Source organism: Acipenser ruthenus, chromosome 7 (assembly GCF_902713425.1).
Source record: "Acipenser ruthenus chromosome 7, fAciRut3.2 maternal haplotype, whole genome shotgun sequence".
NCBI lineage: Eukaryota > Metazoa > Chordata > Actinopteri > Acipenseriformes > Acipenseridae > Acipenser > Acipenser ruthenus.
The window spans coordinates 31,972,822-31,986,156 of record NC_081195.1 but is presented as its reverse complement, the minus strand read 5'-3'; the positions used below and the strand labels follow the sequence as shown (position 1 = coordinate 31,986,156).

The 13,335-nt window shown below is 41.4% G+C and overlaps 1 protein-coding gene across 3 annotated transcripts in view; it reads left to right on the top strand.

Annotated features, from left to right (window-relative positions):
- The window catches only part of LOC117415065 (pleiotrophin), an 86,337-nt gene that overhangs the window by 13,667 nt on the left and 59,335 nt on the right, over window positions 1-13,335 (top strand). The window lies entirely within an intron of this gene.

The window sequence follows — 13,335 nt, the reverse complement described above, 5'->3', positions numbered from 1 at the left end:
CTCGGCTTTGCTGCTGTCCCCAGTAGAAGAGCCGGTAGGCGATGGGAGCCAGATGCATTTGCACATAGCATTAGTGTTACCCGTTGCTTTGCAGTCTTGAATCCAGCGACTGATTTTTCCGAAGGTGTTGTTAAGCTGCGTGTAGGCAGGCATTTAAAAAAAAGTCCGATTTCGTCACAGTTATACAGCTGATCCCTGGTAAGCTGATGTGTTTCTATCAAACTGTGTAATTCTGAAACAAACCCACAAAAAAAATCTGACCAAATACAATGTGAAAAATGTGCAAAAATGCAGAAAATCAGACAGGGGGCAAATACTTTTTCACAGCACTGTACACTGTACATTATTTAATTTAATAACTGTATATAATACTGAAAATAATACAGATGATGGTGATAATGATGATGACAACTATCTTCTAGAGTTTAATTCTTTAACAATTACTATGCATATTCAGCGTTAATAACAATTTTGATCTGGACAAGAGAAGGTTTTCATAACCTTACTACACAAAACTCAATAAATGAACTGAACGGCTCATGGCTTTCAGATTTCAGGAGTCCCTTCTTCCCCTGATATAAAACATGTTTGCATTTTGTATGACACCTCTGAGACAAACTGTAATTCCACTAGAGGTAGCAGAAAAACTAAGATCAAAGCTCAAATTAGCAGGTTAGTCTTTGTTGATTGACCTGCTGCTCTGTCTCTTGGGTCTCATTTCCCACGGACATCTTGTCATACATATTGACCTCAACTGCAACCTGACTGGTAATCAACCTGATAATTCAGCACCTTTGGGTTGATCTGTGGCACTGTACTTGTGCTTTGATAAGCTCATTGTTGTAATTACCTCTGAAGTCAAAGTTAAATTTGGAGCTTTACACTGTAAATAGTTTTAAATCTGACCTAAGCCCCTCAACCTGTGACATGAGATTGTAAACACTGCTAGGCGCTGTGGTCCATATTCCATATAATGAAATGGTGTACCAGTAGTTACCAAAGAAGCTAGCACTGGGACTAATATTGGAATTTCCAAACAGAAATGGCAGTGTTTGTTCCTGTATGAGAATTTACACTGTATCAAAAGTCTACTATGCAAAGGAAACCAATGCATACATGTACGCCTGACTTCTGAAATAAATAACATACATTCTGCTGCACAGAGGTGTGTTTTCTCCTTTGTTTATAAGGTTATTTGAGGAGGCCCTTGAGAGATGTATTTATCGTAATAAAATCCAATCTAAAAAGAACATAATAACATAAGAAAGTTTACAAACGAGAGGAGGCCATTTGGCCCATCTTGCTCGTTTGGTTGTTAGTAGCTTATTGATCCCAGAATCTCATCAAGCAGCTTCTTGAAGGATCCCAGAGTGTCAGCTTCAACAACATTACTGGGGAGTTGGTTCCAGACCCTCACAATTCCCTGTGTAAAAAAGTGCCTATTTTCTGATCTGAATGCCCCTTTATCTAATCTCCATTTGTGACCCCTGGTCCTTGTTTCTTTTTTCAGGTTGAAAAAGTCCCCTGGGTCGACACTGTCTATACCTTTTAGTATTTTGAATGCTTGAATCAGATCACCACATAGTCTTCTTTGTTCAAGACTGAATAGATTCAATTATTTTAACCTGTCTGCATACGACATGCCTTTTAAACCTGGGATAATTCTGGTTGCTCTTCTTTGCACTCTTTCTAGAGCAGCAATATCCGTTTTGTAACGAGGTGACCAAAACTGAACACAATATTCTAGATTAGGTCTTGCATTGTAAAGTTTTAACATTACTTCCCTTGATTTAAATTCAACACTTTTCACAATATATCCGAGCATCTTGTTGGCCTTTTTTATAGCTTCCCCACATTGTCTAGATGAAGACATTTTTGAGTCAATATAAACTCCTAGGTCTTTTTCATAGATTCCTTCTTCAATTTCAGTATCTCCCATATGATATTTATAATGCACATTTTTATTGCCTGCGTGCAGTACCTTACACTTTTCTCTATTAAATTCCATTTGCCATGTGTCTGCCCAGTTCTGAAATCTGTCAAGATCATTCTGAATGACCTTTGCTGCTGCAACAGTGTTTGTAACTCCTCCTATTTTCGTGTCGTCTGCAAATTTAACAAGTTTGCTTACTAGACCAGAATCTAAATCATTAATGTAGATTAGGAATAGCAGAGGACCTAATACTGATCCCTGTGGTACACCACTGGTTACCTCGCTCCATTTTGAGGTTTCTCCTCTAATCATTACTTTCTGTTTTCTACATGTTAACCACTCCCTAATCCATGTGCATGCATTTCCTTGAATCCCTACTGCGTTCAGTTTGAGGATTAATCTTTTATGTGGGACTTTGTCAAAAAGCTTTCTGGAAATCTAAATAAACCATGTCATATGCTTTGCAATTATCCATTGTCGATGTTGCATCCTCAAAAAAATCAAGCAGGTTAGTTAGACACGATCTCCCTTTCCTAAAACCATGCTGGCTGTCTCCCAGGATACTGTTACCATATAGGTCATTTTCCATTTTGGATCTTATCATAGTTTCCATAAGTTTACATATAATAGAAGTCCGGCTTATTGGTCTGTAGTTACCTGGTTCAGTTTTGTCTCCCTTTTTGTGGATTGGTATTACGTTTGCAATTCTCCAGTCTGTCGGTACAACCCCTGTGTCAATAGACTGTTTCATAACCTTGGTTAGCGGTTTGTAAATAACCTCTTTCATTTCTTTGAGTACTATTGGGAGGATCTCATCCGGCCCAGGGGATTTGTTTATTTTAAGAGCTCCTAGTCCCTTTAACACTTCTGCCTCTGTTATGCTAAAGTTATTTGAAACTGGATAGGAACAGGTCGACATGTGGGGCATATTGTCTGTATCCTCCTTTGTAAAAACTTGTGAAAAGTAATAATTTAATATATTTGCTATTTTTTTCTTTGTCTATGATTTTGCCATTTATATCTTAGACATTTAACCCCCTCTTTTGAATGTTCTCTTGCTGTTATAATATTGGAAAAACATTTTAGAATTGGTTTTAGCCCCCTTAGCAATGTTCATTTCTATTTCTCTCTTGGCCTTTCTAACTTCCTTTTTGACTTGCAATTGCAGTTCATATTACTCTTTCTGTGTACTTTGTTTTTGTTCCATTTTAAACGCTGTGTAAAGTGCCTTTTTTCGCTGAATATTTTTTTTAATTGATCTATTAAACCATTTTGGGCATTTTGTTTTAGATTTAGATTTGTCTACTTTATTTTACTCCAATCTACTTCTGTTAGGCTCTTTTTCATACGTTCATAGTTTGCTTTTCTAAAATTGTAAACCTTAGCTTTAGTCATTACTTTTTGGGTTTTAAAAATGACTTCAAATGAAACGATGTTGTGGTCTGAGTTTGCCAATGGTTCTCTGACCTCTGTTTTAGTTATTCTGTATTCATTATTTGAAAAGACTAAATCAAGGCATGCCCCCCCTCTAGTCGGTGCCTTGACAAATTGCGTTAGGAAGCAGTCATTTGTCAATTCCACCATTTCAATTTCGTCCGTCGTGCTCCCCACCGGGTTTTCCCATTTTATATGGGGGAAGTTGAATCCCCCATTAGTATGGCTTCTCCTTTGCTACACACATTTCTAATGTCATTGTATAACAGATTATTTTGCTCGGCGTCTGAATTTGGTGGTCTATAGCATGCTCCTATTATTATGCCCTTTGAATTTTTGTCCATTATTCTGACCCATATTGATTCAGCGTTGTTTTCGTTGTCCAGATTTAACACCTGGGCTTCAAGACTATTTTTTATGTATAGCGCTACCCCTACGCCTCTTCTTTCCTATACAGTGTGTACCCACTAATATTATTTTCGTCTCCATCACTCTCAGACAACCAAGTTTCTGTAACACCTATCACATCGTAGTTACTTGTTAGTGCAGTAGCTTCAAGTTCTAACATTTTGTTTCTGAGACTTATAGCATTTAGATAAATACATTTAATGGCTATCTTACCTGAGTTGTTGCCCTTGTTTTGATGTTGTCTCCCTTCTGTTTTTTTGTTTTCTCTCCCCCTTTCTTTCTAGTTTAAATGCTTTTGAACCTCCTCAAGGACCCTTTCTTCGAGTAAATTGGTTCCCTTTTTGTTTAAGTGCAGTCTGTCCCACCTATATAGGTAGTCCTTGTTGTAGAATGTGCTCCAATGTTCAAGAAAGGTGAAGCCTTCCTGTGTGCACCACGATTTCATCCATGCATTTTGATTATGTATTTCCAGCTGTCCGTATGCTCCTTTGCAAGGTGCCGGCAGTATCCCAGAAAATACCACAGTTTTGTTCTTGTCTTTTAATTTCCTTCCTAGCTCACTGAATTTGTTTTACAGGGTTCTTGGCCTGTCTCTTCCAATGTTGTTTGTACCGATGTGGACGACTACTACCGGGTCATCTCCTGTTCGTTCTAGGAGCCTGTCCACAGTGATGTGCATGACAGGCTCCTGGAAGGCAGCACACAGTTGTAGTAAGGGTGTCCAAACTGCGAACTGAACTTGCTGTGTTTCTCAATATGGAGTCCCCAACAATCATGACCTCCCGTCTTTTTGCTGCCTGGCCAGCGCTGTTTATAGGGTCCTGGATGTTGTTCCTTTCGTTCTCTTGATGTTGGTTTTGATCATCTACATTTTGAAGTGGCTCAAATTTGTTGGATGTTTTGATTCTGCTCGTTTTTTTCGGATTTCCCACATCATGCATGTGTCACAGATTACTGGCTTGAAGACCATGTTAATTTTTATATAAGTATATTTGTTTGAATGTTTAAATAATGTCTGAACATGAAAAACTAACGTTTGTCAGAGCACTCGAAGAAAGTCATCTTCACAATGTATTCGCTTACGATTGTAAGTCGCCCTGGATAAGAAATAAATAATAATAATAATATGATATGCAAGTCCAGTACAGTATAGTAGGTTTTCCTCTATACAGCAAATGTTCTACTCTGCAGCCTGCAATTAGGCAATAGCTCCCAAGAAACTAGTCGTTACAGACAGTTAATTGTCAATTTACTGACAAATCGGGACTAATTGCCTGCAGCAGCTTGGACTATTACCTGAAGTTACTGTATGAAAACCTCGGCATGTTTTGGTATCTCTCGAAGGACCAGTGCTGTTGCCTGAGCAGAGACAACAATATTTTTGCTTGCATTAAAATAACAAATAAAAATAACTAAAAATAACTATAACTAAATTTTGATTAAAACACTAGATAATTTCTAAAGATTTATGAACCTTACGTATCAACACAGAAATGTTATGGCAGTTATTTTGAGTATACAGTATATTGAGTTATTTATATTCAGTGTTTAAGATGTTCAGATTAAAATACAGTCAATTTCATTATGTTTTTCAAAAGAGAGCTGAAAAATTGCTGTGAACAATAATGTAACAGGTTATAGTCTTCAAACTTTAATCTATCTAGAAATCAATATTGTCTAGGATTGTACACATCATTGGAGGGTGAGGAGCTGCTATGCCCACTCTGAACTGCAGCAGTGGGTCATATGACAACCAGCCTTTGTTGGGTAATGTCGAGAAAGTGGTGGTCCCACACTGTCACCACAGCTTTTTTTCTGGGACAGCCTTAATCATGGTGTGGAATGACCTCCCTGTACCCCATCCATACTTTATTCAATTTGCTCGCTGACACTGTGGATGCTGCAGGAGGCCAGACTACAATATTGTGCAGTAGACCTCATACACAGCACACTGCTACTGATATAGTACCATGGCACTGTGATGGCTAGCCAGGGTGTATTATTGCTACTACTGCAATGTCATTGGTATGTCAGAATGTAAAAAATGTTATCAGAGGTAGAATTCTATCAATAGCTCAGACCATTGGAAGAATTGTACCACTGTAGCTATTCTTGAACTACTATTGTATGGCTATTGTAGTGCCACAGCATTCTGCAAGACAGGTAGGAACAGGTTGCAGTCTTAACCTGGTTTGGTTATTGCTTCTCCCAGGTTCAGTTCAGATCCAATCTAAGTGGTAGCATTCGAAGCAAAAAAACATCTTGTGAGTTTATGATCTATGACTTCTACCATGAAAGTGGGAGGATATTTCATCTTCATTTATCAAAAATGGCATTGAAGATCATATGGTATACATAGCATGTTGTGACCTGGATGGCTTAAGGATGATGTCAGACCAGGAAGCAAATGACAACAGTACTGGGGTATGGAAGCGCTGATGCGCAGGTTTAATAATAAATAAACAGTTTGTACTAAACAAAACACTGAAAAAAACAAAACAGCATGGTGGCCAAATCAGACAAACACAACAGATACGCAACCAACAAGTATTGTACTGGTGTAAAGCCAGCACGGGTAGCAATTTCTTTCTAGATGTATTATTTTGATCTCACGACTCACGTCTCTCGTTCCGTCTCTGAACACACTAACCTTGATGAGCGGCTGATCTGCTCTTTGTATATATATATATATATATTGTGAGATAGAGGGTTGTGAGAGACAGCAGGGAGGGGGTTAAAACCTCCCTGCGAAAGAAATGCACCTTTTTGTTTGATTGTTTCTGCTTTTTCAGTTAATCAGTTTTGTTAATTGTCTTATTGTTTTGTTTAATTGTTTAATTGTTTTATTATTAATTATCATCCGCACCTGGGCGCTATTGGAAATTAGGCCCAGGTGCGGGGTTTAAAAGGAGAGCAGGCAGTCTGCTCGGGGCTGCTAAGGAGAAGGAGGCAGAAAGGAGTGCTCTGCTTCCTGGCAGTCCCGAGGAAAAAGGGATAGTGCAAACCTGTGTGGTTAAGTTTTGTGGAACAGGGAAACGGCTTAGCCGTCCTGTGATAGTTAGGTTCCTGCGTGTGTAGTTAGTGCTCAGAAGAGCTAGGTGTTTATTTTGTATTTATTTTGTTTGTGTTTATTAAAAAAATAGCGCAAACGCGCTGAAAATCCAATTTCTGTCTGCTGGGTCAAGTTTTTAAAGGGGCAACGAACCCAAGTGGGTGAGTCGTTTCACAATATATATATATATATATATATATATATATATATATATATATATATATATATATATATATACGTGGCCATCTCCAAATTGATAATTGTTTAATTAATTTGGAGATGGGCACATTATGCACGTGTTTTAGCTAGATGGAGGATTTTAACCCCATCCATGCTGTAAAATAATTAACAACAAAACAATGTTCAAACAAAGATAGTACATTTAAATAATAATACTACAAATACAAAATAACACAAAACATAAAGTACATACAGGGGTGGAGAGTACCTCGTCACATATCTCCCCACCCCTGTGCACAGCACACATGGCCTTATAGGCCACCTACCCCTTAAAAGCCCAAAACTCTTGGTCTTGGACCAGGAACGGAGGTATCAATAAGCCCATGGGCCATGTTGTCAGCAACAAAGCTAGCCTGGGTGATGGTGGCTCCTCCTGTAGGGGCAATTCTGGCAGTGGAACTGCTGCCAGTGACAATGCTGACAGCTGAAATGCTGCCAGTGACAGGAAGTAGGGAATGCATGGAGAGTCTATAGGAATGCATTATTCATCAATAGTGTATACTTTAAAAGTAACTTAATGTTACTTTTGCATAAAATGAGGACTATTTTTTTTAAAAAATATTAATGAGTGAAGCTGCAGTCTCAATGCAACCTAGTGGGCAGTCGTCCATATCACAAACAGTTCCAGGGCTGGCTTGAGGCTATTTGCTGTGCTGAAAAGCACTCCCCAGTGGTGCCAGTAGGGGCAATTCTGGCAGTGGAACTGCTGCCAGTGACAATGCTGACAGCTGAAATGCTGCCAGTGACAATGCTGACAGCTGAAATGCTGTCACTGGAAATGCTGACCGCGAGACGAGGTCCTCCTCCAGTGGTCCCGCTTGCAGTGGAAAGGCTGACAGCGGGGTGGCACATTCTGGCAACAGAAATGCTGCTAATGGCAACACTAGCAGCGGCAGTGCTGTCAGTGGAAATGCTGACAGAGGCAGGGCTGGCTCCTCCAGCCAGGGCAATCCTGGCAGTGGAAATGCTGACAGAGGCAGGGCTGGCTCCTCCAGCCAGGGCAATCCTGGCAGTGAAAATGCTGACAGCGCCAAGGCTGGCTCCTCCAACAAAGGCAGTTCTTGCAGCGGCACTGCGTACTCTGGCAGTGGTGGTGGCTCTGCGTACTCCGGCAGTGCAACTACTGTGGGTGGAGGTGGTCTCCTCACCTCTCCCTGCTTCTCTGTAGCCGGTGGATCCCTTCTCTTGGGCTCCGGCCCCTGAATTTCTGGCAGCACAACTGTTGCTGCTGGTAACAACAAAACCCTGGGTGATGACAAGCTGGCATCCCCGTCATACATGTACTTAATGTGGATGAGTAACAGGGCATAAGCTGGGCATGAACCAGCGACCACATGCAGAGCAACGCAAAGAGCCAGGCTCTTCTGAATGCATGGTTATAGAGCTTTTAACTTTATCTGACCGACAGGTAATATTTGTAATGGCAGTGCATCACACAACACTATCCATTACACATGTATGCCTCCTAACCATTTATCTCTTCAAACGAGTGAATAGTCACTTCTTATGCAATGTCCTCTTCTTAATTGATAATCTGGAAGATAAATATTCAAAGAGAACTGGAAGAATACAGTAGTTCACAGAAATGGCAATAGACTGACAGGAAGTAGGGAATGCATGGAGAGTCTATAGGAATGCATTATTCATCAATAGGGTATACTTTTAAAGTAACTTAATGTTACTTTTGTATAAAATGAGGACTTTTTTTAAAAAAAATATTAATGAGTGAAGCTGCAGTCTCAATGCAACTCCTAGTGGGCAGTCGTCCATATCACAAACAGTTCCAGGGCTGGCTTGAGGCTATTTGCTGTGCTGAAAAGTACTCCCCAGTGGTGCCAGTAATCTGAATATCCACTTTGAGTACAGTAGTGTGAGATGACTATAAATGACAGGGCCTTTATGTAGTAATACCCTACAGAGGTGGTTTACATTGTTTGCCAGTACTGAGCCTCTGGGGTTGACTTGAAAGCGATTTAAAATCAGTCTTGGTCATTTCCACCATTAGCAGATTGAGATGAAAACTAGGACTGTCAGCCCCAGTTATGATTGCAGGGTAGCAGAACTTAATCTGTCCATCTTGTGCTGATTGATGGTGGGTTACCTAATGAGTCTCCAATGGGAAGGATGTGAGCAGCTGGTTTTAAATCCTAGACTGCATTAAAAAGTCTATGACTTATATTATACTGTTGATTAAATGTTTGAGGTTTGTGAATTAATTTATGAATATCAATTATACAAAAACATGACAGATACAGATGTTTTTAATTTTTGTGTAATGTCTGGTTGCAGACTGGATTGTAGATTTTAGACTGCATTGGTAACAAGTGGCAGTCCCAGTTTGATATTAGAACGAGATGAGATTGAGTTTCACGGTGCTGATGAAAATGTGGCCATTATTGTCCAAACTGGTAATTCCCAATGCAGATGGTAACCTTGCAATTATATGTCAACGAAGATTAGGAATGTGCATTTTAGTTCTTCTTTTTGGGTTGTGTTTTGCTGCTGGGGGACGATTTTTTTTGTTCTGCTTCTGGTGGGTAGCAGTATTACTTCCAGCTTCTGGTGATGAGTTTTAAGGCGTGTCATCCCCGTCATACATGTACTTAATGTGGATGAGTAACAGGGCACACGCAGAGCAATGCAAAGAGCCAGACTCGTCTGAATGCATGGTTATAGAGCTTTTAACTTTATCTGACTGACAGGGGGTATTTGTAATGGCAGTGCATTACACAACACTGTCCAGTACACATGTACCATTCCTAACCATTTATCTCTTCAAACGAGTGAATAGTCACTTCTTATGCAATGTCCTCAAAAATATCCCAATCCAATAATTCCACCTCTGTGCATGGAAAAGTGCTCCGGGGGGTTGGCTGTGCAGAGGTAGTGGTGCTTCTGGGTGTATGTGCTGGCTCCGTGGCGACAGCTCCCAGTCCTGCTCATACTCTACAAAACAAAACAAATAACAGTCGCGCTCTGGTGCATTAGTTTCAGCAGAATTATTATTATTATTATTATTATTATTATTATTATTATTATTATTATTATTATTATTATTTATTTCTTAGCAAGCGCCCTTACCCAGGGCGACTTACAGTTGTACACAAAAAAAAACATATCAAGAATTATAGTACAATTAAGAGCAAAATACAAAATACAATGACTTCAGTCCTAATAAGAGCAAATACAAAACACACAAAACGATTTGATATCAGGGCAGTTCAAGAGCAGATAACAGTGTTGATAGTTACATCAGGGTTAGATACGAGTGCAAATGAAATACAAAATACTACGGATTGGGTTAAGTGCAGGATTAACACTTAGCGGTCCATTTATTCAGCGCCTCTGAGGTGCGTCAGGTCCAATTTATTTTCACACGCGCTGTTTATTTTACACGCTCTGTTTTAAAAGTGTTTTTTTTTAAACAGTAAAACAGGTTTAAAAGGCACTGCATATCAACAGGACACTCAGTACTGCATCTCCAGCCCCGCTCCACCCCTTGTTCGCTGTATTTTTCACATACCTCTTCTTAGACGTGCATACTGATAAATCATTTCCTGATCACTCGTTTTTATCACCAAACTTCTCAATAGTACGATCCAGGTCATTATTTTATTATTATAACATCTCAAAAGGCTCTACAAATGTCTGTGATATTCTTTGAGCACTGGATGCGGAAGCAGCTATCTTGTTTGTTTAAGTCTGTGTTATCTCTGTGGTGCAGGGGCTATGTGTATTGCTCAGATCTGCCCCTTCTTTTTTATCCGGCTTCTCTCAGCTCCTATCGGTCTCGCTTGGCCATTGAAAGGTTTTTTCTGCTTTTTCCAGAGAAAAAACGGCTAGAGACCTGTGCTTGAGGTCTTTTTGATGATGTCGGACAGGGTCCAACATCGGACCGGAAAAGGAAAATTGTAATGTCAAACCTGGTCCGACATATGACCGCAAAAGGTTAAATACAGTAAAATAGGGAGCAGATAAGTGCAAGTTAAAGTGCATTAAAAGGCAGAGTCCTATATAGACCAGACCAGAAGGGGAGAGTTGAGTTTTACAGGTGTTGTCTGAAGAGGTGTGTCTTGAGGAGGCACTGGAAGGTGGTCAGGGACTGGGCAGTCCTGACATCAGTAGGAAGGTCATTCCACCACTGCGGGGTGAGGGTGGAGAAGGAGCGGGCTCCGGATGCAGGGGAGCATAGAGGAGGTATAGGCAGTCTTCTATTGCGGGTGGAGGGGAGAGGTCGGGTGGGGGTGTAGGGAGAGATGAGGGTCTGGACGTAGCTGGGTGCAGTCTGGTCAAGGCATCGGTAGGCGAGTACAAGAGCCTTGAACTGGATGTGAGCGGTGATCGTGTGCCAGTGGAGTGAGCGGAGCAGTGGAGTAGCATGGGAGAAAAGAGACAGGGAAAAGATAAGGCGAGCAGCAGAGTTTTGGATGAGCTGGAGCGGACGGATAGCAGAAGCAGGGAGACTGGCCAGGATGGAGTTGCAGTAATCAAGGTGGCACAGTCCCAGGCCCTGGACGAGGAGTAGCGTGGAGTAGATGATGAGGAAAGGGTGAATTCTGCATATTTTGCTCAGGAAGAATCAGCAGGTGCATGCTAGAGTGGAGATGTGGTGGGAGTAGGAGAGCCAGGGGTCCAGGGTTACTCCGAGGTTCTTGGCTGAGGAGGGAGAGAGTGTGGTAGATTCCAGAGGAACAGAGATAGGGGGAAGATGAGGCGGGGAAGAAAAGGAGGTCAGATTTAGAGAGGTTGAGGTTGAGGTGATGCGAGTGCGATAGCAGACAGACAGGTAGATATGGGAGGGGATGGTGGGGTCAGATGGGGGGAAGGAGAGGAATATCTGAGCACCATAGGATGCGGTGAGGGGGCCCAGGGAGCGGGTGTAGAGAGGGAACAGGAGAGGACCCAAGACTGACACTTGGGGTCTCCTGTTGAGAGAGGGTGAGGTGTGGAGGTTGAGCCACACCAGGTTACCTGGTAGGTGCGGTCGAAGAGGTAGGAGGAGAACCAGGCCAGAGCAGTGCCAGAGATTCCCAGGCCAGCGAGAGAGGATAGAAGAATAGAGTGATTGACAGTGTCAAAGGCAGCAGAGAGATCGAGGAGAATTAGGACAGAGGAGAGAGAGGCAGCACAGGCAGATTTTAGTGAGTTACTGACAGACAGGAAAGACAAAGGAAATTGAGAGGTGGGAGGCAAAGGCAGAGATGAAATCAGCTTTGTTAGCAGAAGAGTGACAGTTCCAGAGGGCACCAGAGAGAGTGCGGGAGGGGAGAGAGTGGGAGGGGGGAGAGGCAGAGGGATGATGTTAGAGGGGTTAGGGAAGCAACAGACAGAGGACGGGAGTGAGAGGACAGCAGGAGCGGTGGGGGGAGGGTACAGACCTGTCTAGTAGTTGACATCTTCCAGAGCACTGCTAGGTTCGGATTTTCTCCAACAGCCTCTTCTCTCACCCTCACTTTGCAAGGGACCTGGTTAACAGCTGCTAAACTGCGCTAAAGAAAATACTTAAGCAATACAATAGTTTCAATGCACTTCAACTACAACTACAAAAAGCTGTGTGGAAACTATTCAAATTGCAAATCAACCTCTATTCAATATAACCACACTCACCTGGTACTAATCACAAACAGTAAATCACCTAATTAAAACACCTTAATAATGTTACTTAAATACAGCTAATGTTAAGAGTTGGAATGGGGCTTCTAGTAGCCAATGGGAGAGATTTGGAAAAGGGAAAGGTCCTCGCTCTACCTGTCCTCACTCGGACTGCCACAGCTCAGACTGCCCTTGGACGTGTGGTCCTGTACTCGAGTAGCTGCATCCCCTTTGTACTGCCAAACTCCTCCCCGTGATCCGCACGGCACCATGCTCTATCCAATCGTTGCGTGCCCCCCACCTGATCACAATAGATTTGTTTATCAGTCTTGCAACAACGCCCTTTCTCAGAGATGGCCGATTTCCGGTTCCATCCTACACTTATGTAACGGTAACTAATTTGATTAGTTCACTGTTAGGCCATGTTGGTAATAACTTCACTATATAGTGAAGTGGTCCGTCACAAATTCACTGTTTTCAATATTTCAATTAAGTCAAAATAGTGAAATAATGAGGAAGCACTGTAGTTATAAATACTATCATATGATAGTATTTACCTTACTTTGAAATATAACTCTGCGCTGTGCTGGCAGCAATTATCAAAATACACAGGACGCTTACTCTATGACACATGCTTGAAAAACCTTTAAGGTTTATATTTTCCACAATGTTATTG